Below are 13182 nucleotides of genomic sequence, written 5' to 3' on the forward strand. Positions count from 1 at the left end.
GGGATATAAAAAGGCCTATTCAGTTGTAGATGATATTTCTCTTTGTTATTTATTATAAATATGGTTCCCCCATAGAAAATTATGTTTGAAAATACCACTTTGGCACAATCTTTATAATTACATCCTAAGTTTCAAATGTGAATATTTTTTTCTGGTTCTGTTTATTAACAAAGTCCTACCCAGAGGTGCTAAAATTTGAACCAGTCTTTATAAACTGTATATATTCGGGTGCGTAGTCAAAGCCAATGACCAGAGCCCCAGTGAATGTATAACATGAACAAGAAATAAACCTTTGTTGTTTCAACCGCTAGGATGTGGGGCTTATTTGTGTCTATAGAAGAAGTGATAATTTCCTGTCCACTCTCTGAGTTCAAAAGCAGCTGAAAATGAACACAAGAATCAATTTGAGAACAAAATACCCAGTCTTCTGACTCCGAGGGACAGTTTGGAGAACAGACACAGATAACAGCCACAAATGGGTTCTTTAATAACTTTCTCTCAGAATTGACCCTACCCATCCCAAATTTCAGCCTGCCCATTACAAGGCCAGATCCTGATGTAGAAAGCTCACTTCATGGAGAAACTGAGTGAGAAATTCTCGACAAGAGGTAGAGAACCATAAAGCACAGGGGCTAAACTGAGCATGTTCAGTTCCTTCCTCTATTCACCACAGAGATAAGGCACATCTCCAAGGGAAGCGTTCCCACACTTCCCTGTCCTGAGGAGAGGAACTTCTTTCCCCAGGATGGAAAAACTCACAGTTGAAATAATGAGATGTTAATCCAATAAATCCCAAGAGCAAACGCTAAAAAGGGACTTAACAGAGTCTTCTTTTACCTCAAATTCATTTTAAAAATGACCAGCATTGTAGATACTAGATTTGTGCAATGTGGCATCTGTCCTGGGACAGAGAGAGTGCAAGACCATCTATCTTCAGGGAAAGCAGGATCCTATACTTCCGGGGATTGTGAGATGCTAAGTCAAATAAGACCATATCTGGGTGATAATAGGTTCACCTGAGCTCCAAGACCAGATCTGAAGGAAAAAAAGTCCTAAGGGACAACCTAGATAGAAGAATGTGGAAGACAGTCCTATTATTTTTACTTAATTTAGACAAAGGGCTCCAGGTCTGATTACAGGCATATCAGCCTCAAAAATTATAGTAGCTGATGATAGAAGCTCATTTTACTCCATTTGCCTTCCTCAGTGGCCTCCTTCCTCATTTACCAAATGAATGATGTTTAAAACTATTCATTTAAATCTGGGATTTTATTGTAGATTTCATTATAGGAGTAATATGGATTTTGCCTTAGTTTCTGGCAAAGAAGTGTCTTACTGAGGAAATGGGCAAGACTGAAACTGAGCAGTTTTAAGCTAGGGGAAAAGAAGCAATGATGTAGTGACACCTTGGAAAAAACAACCAACTAATCCTATGATTGTCATGTGGGATTTATCAATTGAGTAACAAACATGTGTTTGACTTCCAAAACAACAGAATGACGTTGGTATCTGCCAAGTTGTAAAGCACATTCAAACACACACACACACACACACACACACACACACACACACGCTTGTAGAAAGTCAAGATGGTAGATATAGATTAATAGATAAATAAATAGGAAGGAAGAGGAAAAAAGAAAGAAAAAAGGGGGAGTGTTTCTCCTCCTTTTAACAAATTTGTAAACCATTTAACAAATTGAGTCATTTTTGGTCAGATGCCTTTTTTATGTGTAACAACTAAGAAACCACGAGGTCATCATGTGAAAAGGAAAAGGAAGACTCTGGCATTACATCTTCAATTGTAATTATCTTCTTTGCATGAATAGTGGAGAAAAGTTTTTCTTATTAGTTTATTTTTGTAAAACAGTCTGCTTCAACTGATCCTAAGACATCACTTGGATGAACTACACTGAAGCTAAGAAACTGTCAGGGTAGGCCTACATCATTGCTATTGCTCTTGAAACTTACTCTTTCTTTTGTGTAAAACTTTTCTACTCTTTGTTCATTTCCTTTACAGTTTTCTTGTTTAGTACGTGGGGGTCTGAATAAAGTTCCCCAAAAAAGGTTGTTTTGTACCTATTTTCAGACCACTAGGTTTTTTCTTCTGAGGCTTCACAAACTCAAAACATTAATGTTTCTCATTGTAAAAGAAACTATATGTTTTATTAAGTGCTGGTTGCTGATTATGAATGGATGTTTATTTCCTGGAGAATATAAATAGATTAATTTTGATAGATAAAATGGCAATCATTTAATGTTATATTGCCTCATTCTGTAGGTCAGATTTGGGTTTAGGTAGCATTCATAAATTCTGTTAAAAGGATGCTTCACAGAGCTCTGATTAGCTTCTGGGAAATTTTTAGCCAGAAAACAGCAGCTTGGAAGTCTCCTTCATTAGAATACCTTCTATCAATAGTTTTGATTTCAGGTTAGAATTTGTGGTATATTTGGTTTCTGCTTGTTGGCAAGCATTCTATTTATACTACAAATTTCCCTGTGGATTTCTAGCATGGCTCTGATATGTGAGTGACACAGAATCCTACCAGTGGTTTCTGGTGCTTTTAAACCTGAACTATGATTTGCTGTCTTGGATCATTTCTGTGCTTTGGCCATTCTCTCAAGGTGGGTAAGGGCAGCAGTGAGCCCCAGGACTCCAGGGAAAAAGAAGGGAGTCCATTTTCTGTAGCAAAAGAGATTATAACATTTTCTTGCCCCTGTTTATTATAAGAATTAATACAGATAGCCGCTTTCCATGGGCCATTTGCTCTAGATGGTGGTCCTAATTTACCTGGCACTGACTAGGTTGACATGAGGATTTCAGTGTTAAAATCTATAAAAACCAGAACAAGCTGATCACTGTACGTAGTCCCAAATTCTGAAAGATTGCAATCCCTAATTTGGAGAATTTAGAGGTCTACCATAAGGGAAATGCTGTGGCTATGCAAATTCAGCTCATTGGCTCCAGGTTTGCCTTAAAAGGACACAGGGAGACCATATCTATTCATGGCTCAGAGAGGGTTGGGGTCTTCTCTCAAAGGTATTTTCATGTCCTAACTGCTGCCACAAAACTAAGAGGTTCATTCTTGATGTTAGGAGTCTGCCCCTACACACCATGCAGGTCGCCTTTTGCTCTTTAAGGTTTTCATGGGTTTCTGTGGTAAATAATAACATTCTCAGCAATCTAATATTTACATAAGCAGCTTTCTTTTTAATTTGTAAATGGCTTTCCTAAGACATAATTCATATACTGTACAATTTACTCATTTAAGAAATACAAATCAAGTTTCAATATATTCACACTTTTGCAACCATTATTACAATCTAAGATTAGAATATTTTCATCACCCCACCCCCACAAAAAAACTCTATACCTATGAACAGTCACTCCCCACTCCTCCCCCAACCCAGCCCCTGGCAACCAGTAATCTGTATTCTGTTTCTGTGGATTTGCCTGTTCTGGACATTTCATATAAATGGAATCATACAATATGAAGTCTTTTTGAGTCTGGCTTCTTCCAATTAGCATAAGTTTTCAAGTTTTATTCATTTATTAGTATTTCATTCCTTTTCATAGCTGAACTGTATTTCATTGTATGCATTGTTACATTTTGTCTATCTATTCACATCCATTGATAGATATTTCATTTGTTTTCACTTTTTGACTATTATGAATAATGGTGCTGTGAACATTCATGTAAAGGTTTTTGTGTGTATTCAATCCTTTTGAATACACACTTCTAAGTAGAATTTCTGGTCATATAATAATTCAATGTTTAAACTTTTGAGGAACTTCCAGACTTATTTTTCAAAGTGGCTGCATCATATTACATTATTATCAAGCAGTGTATAAGGGGTCTGATTTCTTCACTCTCAAAATAACTCTGGTTATTTTCTTATTTTTTATTTTAGGAATCCTAGAGTATAAAGTGGTACCTCATTATGGTTTTAATTTGCATTTCCCTGATAACTAATGGTTTTGAGCATCCCTTCACATGCTTTTGGCCATTTGTATATCTGTTTTAGAGAAATATCTATTCAAGCTGTCTTCTTCTGAGCAAATCTAATCAAAGAGAAATCAAAAAATATAACACATAAGGTGAGCTAAGTTTCTAGGTACAAGATGGATAGATTTAGGTCCCCTGATTATCTCCTTTTCTGTTACTTCTGAGATAAGTTAATCTTCTGACAATAGCACAAGTATCATGGATTTTACCTCTGGCAAAGGAGATATACAGTGAAATGATAAGCAAAAAAAAGTCCTTCACCCAGCAACTCCACCCCACTTCTAGGCAGGGTGACATTAAGAATTCTTGCAGAACTAGTAGGATTCAATTAACTTGGCCCTTGACCCCTCACTCATTGGTCAATCCAAACATGTAATGCAATCATTCCTCCAATGGCAAGTCATCAAGAAAGGATTGGGGATGTCAGCTATATGCTAGATATTAGAAAGCAGAAGATGCCTATTGTTCATCCTTACAACCTTAGTTGGTTGCATTTGGACCTGGTAGGAATAGAGAGGCAATATTGTTACTGGGAAGAGGCAATATACTAAACCATTCTTGTCCATCCATTCTTGTGATTTAGTTTTTCAGCTTGGTAGCAAGCGTTATGAATACTAAGCCAAAAATTTATAAGGTGCAGTGAGGGATTAAGAAAAGTCCTAGAATACCGACTGGTTGATGAACCCTACTGGGGAAAACTTTAGGTGCCTCAAGGTGGCTTAAAATTATTGGGACACATTTCAAGGGAGACAGAAGATGTAAGGTAATTGTAGCCATTGTTGATTTAGTCAGTGACCCAGAATGTAGACTAATAGAGGTCTTGTCAGATGTTCTCTTACCATTCTGTTCTTGCTCAGAAAAAGGCAGGAAGAAGCTGCTTCTAGAGGAAGGGGATGTCTGGGATTCATATATCAATAGTATACAAAGGCCTCTTTTGGGGCACATCAATCCTGGAGTCCTCAGTTTGTAGTAGCCTGGAGGTTAATAAGTAAGGGTCCTTCAAGAATTTCCCCCGAAGTTGAATTCTTCTGGACCAAGACAGCCTGAGCCTTGGGACAGCTCAGAAACCTCTTATAAGAGATGGATGGCTTTAATCAGTATTTGTTTCCTCCCTCTTATATAGAGAGTACAAGAGTACCATGAAAACAAAACTCTTTAACTATAACAACGATTAACAATTGGTTGAAATTTTATAACATTCCAAATATCCCTAGTTTTCCTAGAATTCTTCCCTAGTTTGCTTTCCATTTCTCTGTTGATATTTTGAAATCCTTAAGGAAAAGCCACCTGCACACGAGACAGTAGGATTTGGTTTCCATCTGTATAGGACTTTCAGATGGTGAACTAAAAACAAATAGAATACCGGGATCTATGACATAGGATCTCATTCCTTCTCTTTTTAAATGTCAATTTGCAGTGTTTCTCCCTGTTTTCTGCCCCAAACAAAATGTTTGTTATATATTCTGTGGTTTTTTTACTTACATAATATTAACTTTGTTAGCTATAATTCTATGGTTTAAAGCAGAAAAAGGTCATGGGCAATAAAAGTACCTGAGTTAATCTGAAACCTTAATCTATTATAATGATTCTTTTGGCATAACACTTCAACTTAATGACCTGTAGTAAAATTTTTAAATGAAGAGTACTTTTATTCCAACAATCTACCTTTATTCCATGAATCTATTTTATTCCAAGAATTTAGTAGATTCTTATTAATTTATTTTAAAAATTTTAAAAATTTACTGAACACCTAATATATGCCAGGTATTTTTCTAATTGTTGGAGATACAGCAGGAAAACAAACAAACAATGAACAAAATGGTCACCACATTAGCAAGCTAATGGACAAAAATCACATGGTTATATTAATAGATACAGAAAAAGCATTAGACAAAATCAACATTGATTCATTAGAAACAAAATTCTCAACAATCTAGAAATAGAGGGAAATTGCCTCAACTTGATTATGAACATTAACAAAAAACCTCAGCTAACATCATACTTGATAGTGAGAAACTTGAAACTTTCTCTCCAAGATCACGAACAAGGCAAGGATGTTCCCTTTGACCATTACTTTTCAATATCATATTGAAAGTCCTAGCTAACACAATAAGACAAGGGAAAACAAAGATATATAATTTGGGAAGGAAGAAATAAAGCTTTCTATGTCCACAAATGATATGATTATTTATGTAGAAAATTTGAAAGAATTGGCTAAAAAACTTCAAGAACTAATAAGCAATGATAGGAAGATCACAGGATTCAAGGTTAATATACCAAAGTCAATCACTTTCCTATATGCCAGCAATAAACAAATGGAAATTAAAATTAAAACATTTCAATTTACATTAACGTCCTCCAAAAGCAAATACTTAGGTATAAATTTAACTATATATATATATATATATATATATAACTATATATATATACACACACACACATATATATATATAACTATATATAACTATATAAATATATATATGGCTATATGAGGGAGATTAAAGATTCTGATGAATTAAATCAAAGAATTTAATTAATGGAAAAATATTCTATGTTCATGGATAGGAAGACAGTATTGTCAAGATGTCAGTTCATTCCACCTTGACCTATAGATTTGGTGCAATTGCAGCAAAATCCCAGCAAGATGTTTTAGGAGTATCAGAAAACTGATTCTAAGGTTTACATAGAAAGCAAAAGACCCAGCCAAAGTCCTGCACTTAGAGCCTAAGTGCAGGACTGACATTACCTATATTCAAGGTTTCCTATAGGCAGTATAGGTGAAAGAACAATTAGATGAATGAAATAGAATAGAGGGGCCAGAAGTAGATCCACAAAAAGTATAGTCCACTTTTCTCTGACAAAGGAACAGAGACAATATGATAGACAAAAGGCAATCTTTTCACAAGGGTGCTGGAACAACTGGACATCCACATGGAAAACAATGAATCAGACACAGAACTTATACCCTTTACAAAAATTAACTCAAAACAGATTACAGATCTAAATGTAAAATGTGAAACTATAAAACTCTACAAGATAATATAAGAGAAAATCTTGGTGATGAATTTTTAAATGTGACACCAAAAGATGATCCATGAAAGAAATAATTGATAAGCTGGACTTCATTAAAATTTAAAACCTCTGCTTTGTGACAGACACTGTTAAGGAAAAGAAAAGACAAGCCACAGACTGAGAGAAAATTTTGTAAAAGACACATCTGACATTTTGTCCAAAATACACAAAGAACTCGTCCAATTCAACAATAAGAAAACAAACAAGTTGATGAATAAATTAGCCTTAGGAGATACCTCAGTAAAGAATATTTACAGATGGCAAATAAGCATATGAAAAGATGCTTTTGGGACGCCTGGGTGGCTCCATGTTGAGAATCTGCCTTTGGCTCAGGGCGTGGTTCCCGATTCCCAGGATCAAGTCCCACTTCGGGCTCCCTGCTTGGAGCCTGCTTCTCTTCCCTCTGCTTGTGTCTCTGCCTCTCTTTATGTGTCTCTCATGAATAAATAAATAAAATCTTAAAAAAAAAAAAAAGATGCTTCACATTGTATGTCATCAGGGAAATACAAATTAAAATAAGAAGATATCACTGCATACCTATTAGAATGGCCAAAATTTGGAACACTGGCAACACCAAATGCAGGTGAGGATGTGGAGCAATATTTATTGCTGGTGGGAATGCAAAAATTGTAGTCACTTTGGAAGACAGTTTGGTGGTTTCTTATAAAATTAAATATACACTTACCATTTGATCCAGCAACCATGCTCCTTGGTATTTACTCAAAGGAATTGAAAATTTATGTCTACACAAAAACCTGCACGTTTTTTGGCAGCTTTATTCATAATTGTCAAAACTTAGAGCAACCAGGATCCTTCAGAAGGTTAATAGATAAATAAACTGTGGTACATCCAGACAATAGAATATTATTCAGCACTGCAAAGAAATGAACTTCCAAACCATGAAAAGGGAGAAACCTTAAATACATATTACTACTTGAAAGAAGATGATCTGAAAAGTCTATGTTCTATATGATTCTAACGATTTGACATTCTGGAAAAGGCAAAACTATGGAACAATAAAAAGTTCTCAAAAAAAAAAAAAAAAAAGTTCTCTTATTGCCAAGGGCTGAGAGGAGGAAGGGACAAATAGGCTCAGCATAGAGGATTTTTAGGGCAGTGAAACTACTCTATGCTACTACAGTGGTGAATACATGTCATTATAAACTTGTCCAAATGCATAGAATGAACAACACCAAGAGTGAACCCTAAGGGAAACTATGGGCTCCACTGGTGAGGAATATTGACAAAGGGGAAGGCTCACATGAGTGGAGGCTCAATTTTGCTATGAACCTAAAACTGCTCTGAAAAATAAGGTGTATTAAAAACAAAAAAGAGAAAAACGAAGGCTAAACCCTTGCCCTTGTGATACTGTTGGGAGCTCTGTTGAGCTGGGAGAGAAAGAAAGGTCAGTCTAGCTTTTTAAAGCAACAAGCCAAAAATCAGAGTTAAGTCTTTAAATCCCTTACTGTAATAGAGTAAGCAAGAACCTAAAGCTAGAGAAAATACAGACTCACTCCTGTTTCCTTTCCCTCACTAAATGGCATACCATTTAGGGTCTTTAGCAGGTTAATGGATTCTGGGATTGAGGTGAGAGCAGGGGGATGGGGAGAAGATGGTTAGGTAGGGGAAGGAGGAGTGAAACAATACTAGGTATTGAGTCAGAGAGGGGAAAAGTGTCTTCAAGTTTCACCCTCCCTTACCCCCCCCCCCCCATCAGGGGGACTCAGCAGAAACCCCTTGAAGCTCTGTGCCCATGTTCTTAATAAAGAGAAATTCAAGAATGAAGACCCCGGACTAGTAGTGCAGATCTGTGAAAGAGCATGTCTGGCCAGGGTCTCTGGGTCCCTGATGGCACCTCCCTTCAGAGACCCCCAATGCACTGGTTGTGAATCAAGTCTGCTGTAGATATAGCAACTTTTCCCAGTGAGCCTGCCAGGTTGGAGCCTTTGGCCAGGCCTGAAAAATCACCCGTGGTTTTGAAACAAGAGCTGGACTCTTCAATCACCTTCTCGTTAAGGGGATGAGCATGTACAATAGTTGCTATATTACATAGTGGTAAGTGCTAACTTACTAAATAAATAAAGCAGAGGGGCAGATAGGGAATAGATGAGAGTTTGGGGATGGGAATGAGATAGCAGTTTTAGACAAGGGAAGGCAAACAAGGTCTCATGAAATGGTGATTGTGTCAAAGACTTCAGAATGAGCCTTGCGGATACCAGGGAGAAGAGCAGGTCGTGCAGAGGAAGCAGCAGGTACCAACTGCCTGGGCTGGAAGACTGTGTGGTGGTATTGGAGGAGGCCATTTATCTCAGTGGAGGGAGCAAAGCAAGAGAAGCTGGAGATGGGGTTATGAGAGTGAGAGCTAAGGAGGAACCAGTCCCGTGGGGCCTTGTAGCTGGTCTGGGGGTTTGGGTTTTTTCTCTAAGTGAGAGGAGAAGCCACAGGGGATCTTGTTTTTTTTAAAGTAGTCTCTACACCCAACATGGGGCTCAAATTCACAACCCAGAGATTAAGAATTGTACCCGGAGACCACATGCTCCAGCAATTGAGCCAGCCAGGCTCCCTTCACTGGGGATCTTATACAGAGGAATGACATGTTTTGGCTCTATGTACCTGTTGAGAATGGCTTTAGGAGAGAGGAGGTGGAGATGTTAAGGGCAGAAGCAAGGGGACCTATTAGAAGGTTATACTATCATCATCTGAGAAAGAGATGATTGATGGCATGGACCAGAGTGGAGGACTAGAAGGAAGAAGTGGTTGGATATGGGATGTGTTTTTAATACAACGCTCCCTTTGCATCCATTCTAAACACACATTTTAACATACCTGAAATCAGAATGCATCTTTGATGGGGTAGCATCTCATGATTGCTATCAGCCAAGTGGCAGTCATGATGTAGTGGCTCAGTTAGATAAAACCTTCCAGTGACACGGTATGGTAATTGCCAGCATCAATCTGTAGGTATAGATATGTGGCAACAATTTCTGATTTTAGGTGACTAAATATCAAAGTTCAGTATCTTTGCTCAGAAACACATCATAAGTGTGGATTCTCCACTTTATTTATGGTCCTCATCCTTTTGTACCTGGACATTCACTTCCTCCAGTTTTCTCCAAGCTTCCAGTCTCTCACATCCAATAAGCATCATAGACTGGTGCTAGAGTTATCTTCCTAAAAATCAGGGCTGGTCATGTCTCTCAGTGCCCGTGTCTCTGAGGCTGTAAGGTGCTTACAGAATCCATTCCAAACTTTGTGTTCATGCAGGACCCTCACAATCTTCTACCTATTTCTCCAACTTTATTTCCTACCATTCTCTAACTTGTAGTGCCTCCATAAACTATGCTGGACTCTGTTTCCTGTGCAGCCAGAGCCTTGCCTAATTGTACTGCTTGCACCTGTTTTTCTAACCTTTCTCCCAACTGCTGCTCATCCTTCAAGCTCCAGCTCCAAGCAGACTTAATTATTCATCTTCTCCCACAACATGCCACATTGAAGTTCTAGTCATCTGTCCATCTATTTCCTCCAGGAGGTTGTGAGTTGGGGACCTCATTCATTTATTGCCGCACAAAATCCCCTAAACACAGCAATACACTTGGAAGAGAACAAGTATGCAATATTTGTAAGAGTCTGCTTGTATCTGACAATCCACAGTTTTCTCTTTTGTAAGATGAAGAAAACAGTAGAACCTAAGATGTTTTAGGACTTTTGAAGATTATATAAGATAATGCATACCCCAGGAACAAAGAACAGTGCTTGGTACATAGGTGCTCAATAAATATTTGCTCTTTTCAAAATGTGTATTGCATTGTGAATATTACTATTATGTTTTAATTATCATAATGCACTTTTTTTTTAATTTATGATAGTCACAGAGAGAGAAAGAGAGAGGCAGAGACATAGGCAGAGGGAGAAGCAGGCTCCATGCACCTGGAGCCCGATGTGGGACTCGATCCCGGGTCTCCAGGATCGCGCCCTGGGCCAAAGACAGGCGCCAAACCGCTGCGCCACCCAGGGATCCCCTCATAATGCACTTTTAACCTCATCTGAAAAGTCCATTTTTAAGCCTCATAGTGAGATTTGTCCCGTCACAGAAACTTCTGGTGTGTGCGATGAAAAAGAAAAAAAAAAAAAAAAAACAGTGAAAAGAGGAGGTAACCCCATTTTATTTCTCTCTTGGTGACAAAGTGCTAGAATCTATGATTATTTGAAGATTCTAAATATAGAGCACTGATGACCCAAAAGCTCTTCTCAAATTTCATTTTTTTTCTAATAGCTTCTGAAAAAACACTCCCAGGAGTGTCAACTCATCATAATGTCAATTTAGGTAGTTGATGTGATTTATAGCAGCGTATTGCATTTTATCGCATTGACTAGATCTCACAAGAGTCTATTCATGTCCAGTCTGCTTTGGTCATGATACATGCATCATCCAATTGCTCCTTTAGTCTGTTTGCTAACATGGAAATAAGCAATTTGATGCACTGGTAAAGTCACCAAGCAGACGTCATCGAGCCTCTGTTAACTCTAACTAATATGCAGGACTCTGATCAATACTTTAATGTGCACTTCCCTCTATGACTTAGGAATTTTCCTGATGGCTAAATTGACACTGATGAATTTCAATACATGATTATTAAATTCTTCTAAGACTTTTAAGTAAGAGTCTTCAGTAAATTCATCTTGATTGGTGCACAATTGTTCCTGATATTCATAATGGCTCCTGCTTTGCTCTTTTTTCATGTTTGAGATGTCGAGAAACTGTAGAGTTTATTGAGTGAGAGTCTACATGTGCATAAATTTCAAATTAGTGTGATCAACATGAGATGTAAAGAACACTTGGGGAATATGTTTTTAATCTCTTCTTCCCTTCCTGCTTATAGATGACCTTGATTCAGTGCTTCATGTGAAATAAAAGCAAACAGGTACTTTCTCCTCTTCCTCCCACTGCATCTCTGCAGCCTCTTGAATCAGGACCCACTCTCCACCTTTCATCTGCTACTATAGGAGGAATGTCCCTGCTCCTAGCTAAAATCAACCCTTTCCTTGAGTTCTGGATCTCATTCTCTTTCGCCTTCTCTAGGACTTTTCTCCTACAAATAGACCACTCTCTTCTGCATTATTGATTTCTTCCTCTTGGGGTTTCTGTCCATCAGACAACAAACCTACATTTGACCCCTTTTTCCTCTCTAGCTGCTGCCCCATTCTCCTGGTCCCTCATGGCAAAATTTCTCAAATGAAGGCTTCCCCATTATGTTACCTACTTTCTTTTCTCAATCTATTTCAGCTAGATCTTTGTCCTCCCCTCTAAGTCTGAAATTTCATCAGTGACCTCCATGTCACCAAATGTAATGGTCACTTTTTGCCTTCATCCTACTCAGCGTTTTAGCATTTCTTCCAAGCAGCTACAATCTTCTTGAAACTCTCTATTTTGGCTTTGATGATAGCCCACTCCCCTGATATTCTTCTTATTTTACTATTAATTATAGGCTGATAATTCCCAGTATATATATTCATATCTAACTTTTCTCAGGATCCCAACCTACATATATAGATACAATTTGGCATCTCCACTTGAGCGTTGATAAGCGTCTCATACCTGTTTATTATGATCACCTTTCCATGTAAATATATACACTTAGAATCCTTCTGCTGTTCACTTTTCCCAATATTCTCTACCCTCCTCTTTCCCTTTATTTCCAGCCCTTTCTCCTAAACCAGCCTCCAGTAGAATTGATCCCTTGGTGATTCCATAGTACTCAATAGTTCTCTTTTATAATAATTAGCACACTTACAGTCAATTACTCAAATGTATTGTTATCTGCTTAATGTGAATATTTCCCCTTTACTCTCTAAGATTCTTGAAACCAGAGATTTTCTGTGTTGTTTAGTATATTCTAAGGGCTCAACATAATGTCTTGAGTATATCAGGAGCTCAATAAATATATTTATTTTTTACCTTTGCATCTATGTTGTTTCCTATTTTTGACCATTATATACAATTCTACCGTCAAAATTCATATTCCTAAACATTTGGTATGTCTTTAATCACATTTTCAGAATAATCCCTAAAAATAGAATTACCGGTAACACTGATACACATTTT

The 13182-nt window shown here is 37.5% G+C and overlaps 1 long non-coding RNA gene across 6 annotated transcripts in view; it reads right to left on the bottom strand.

Annotated features, from left to right (window-relative positions):
- Positions 1–13182, bottom strand: part of LOC140611893 (uncharacterized) — a 95843-nt gene that overhangs the window by 45057 nt on the left and 37604 nt on the right. For all 6 annotated transcript variants that reach the window (XR_012013208.1, XR_012013211.1, XR_012013209.1 and 3 more), the window contains one exon: positions 9906–10034. This is a non-coding gene — a long non-coding RNA (uncharacterized lncRNA). The remainder of the gene's footprint in view (positions 1–9905; positions 10035–13182) is intronic.

Source organism: Canis lupus, chromosome 20, assembly GCF_048164855.1.
Source record: "Canis lupus baileyi chromosome 20, mCanLup2.hap1, whole genome shotgun sequence".
Taxonomy (NCBI): domain Eukaryota; kingdom Metazoa; phylum Chordata; class Mammalia; order Carnivora; family Canidae; genus Canis; species Canis lupus.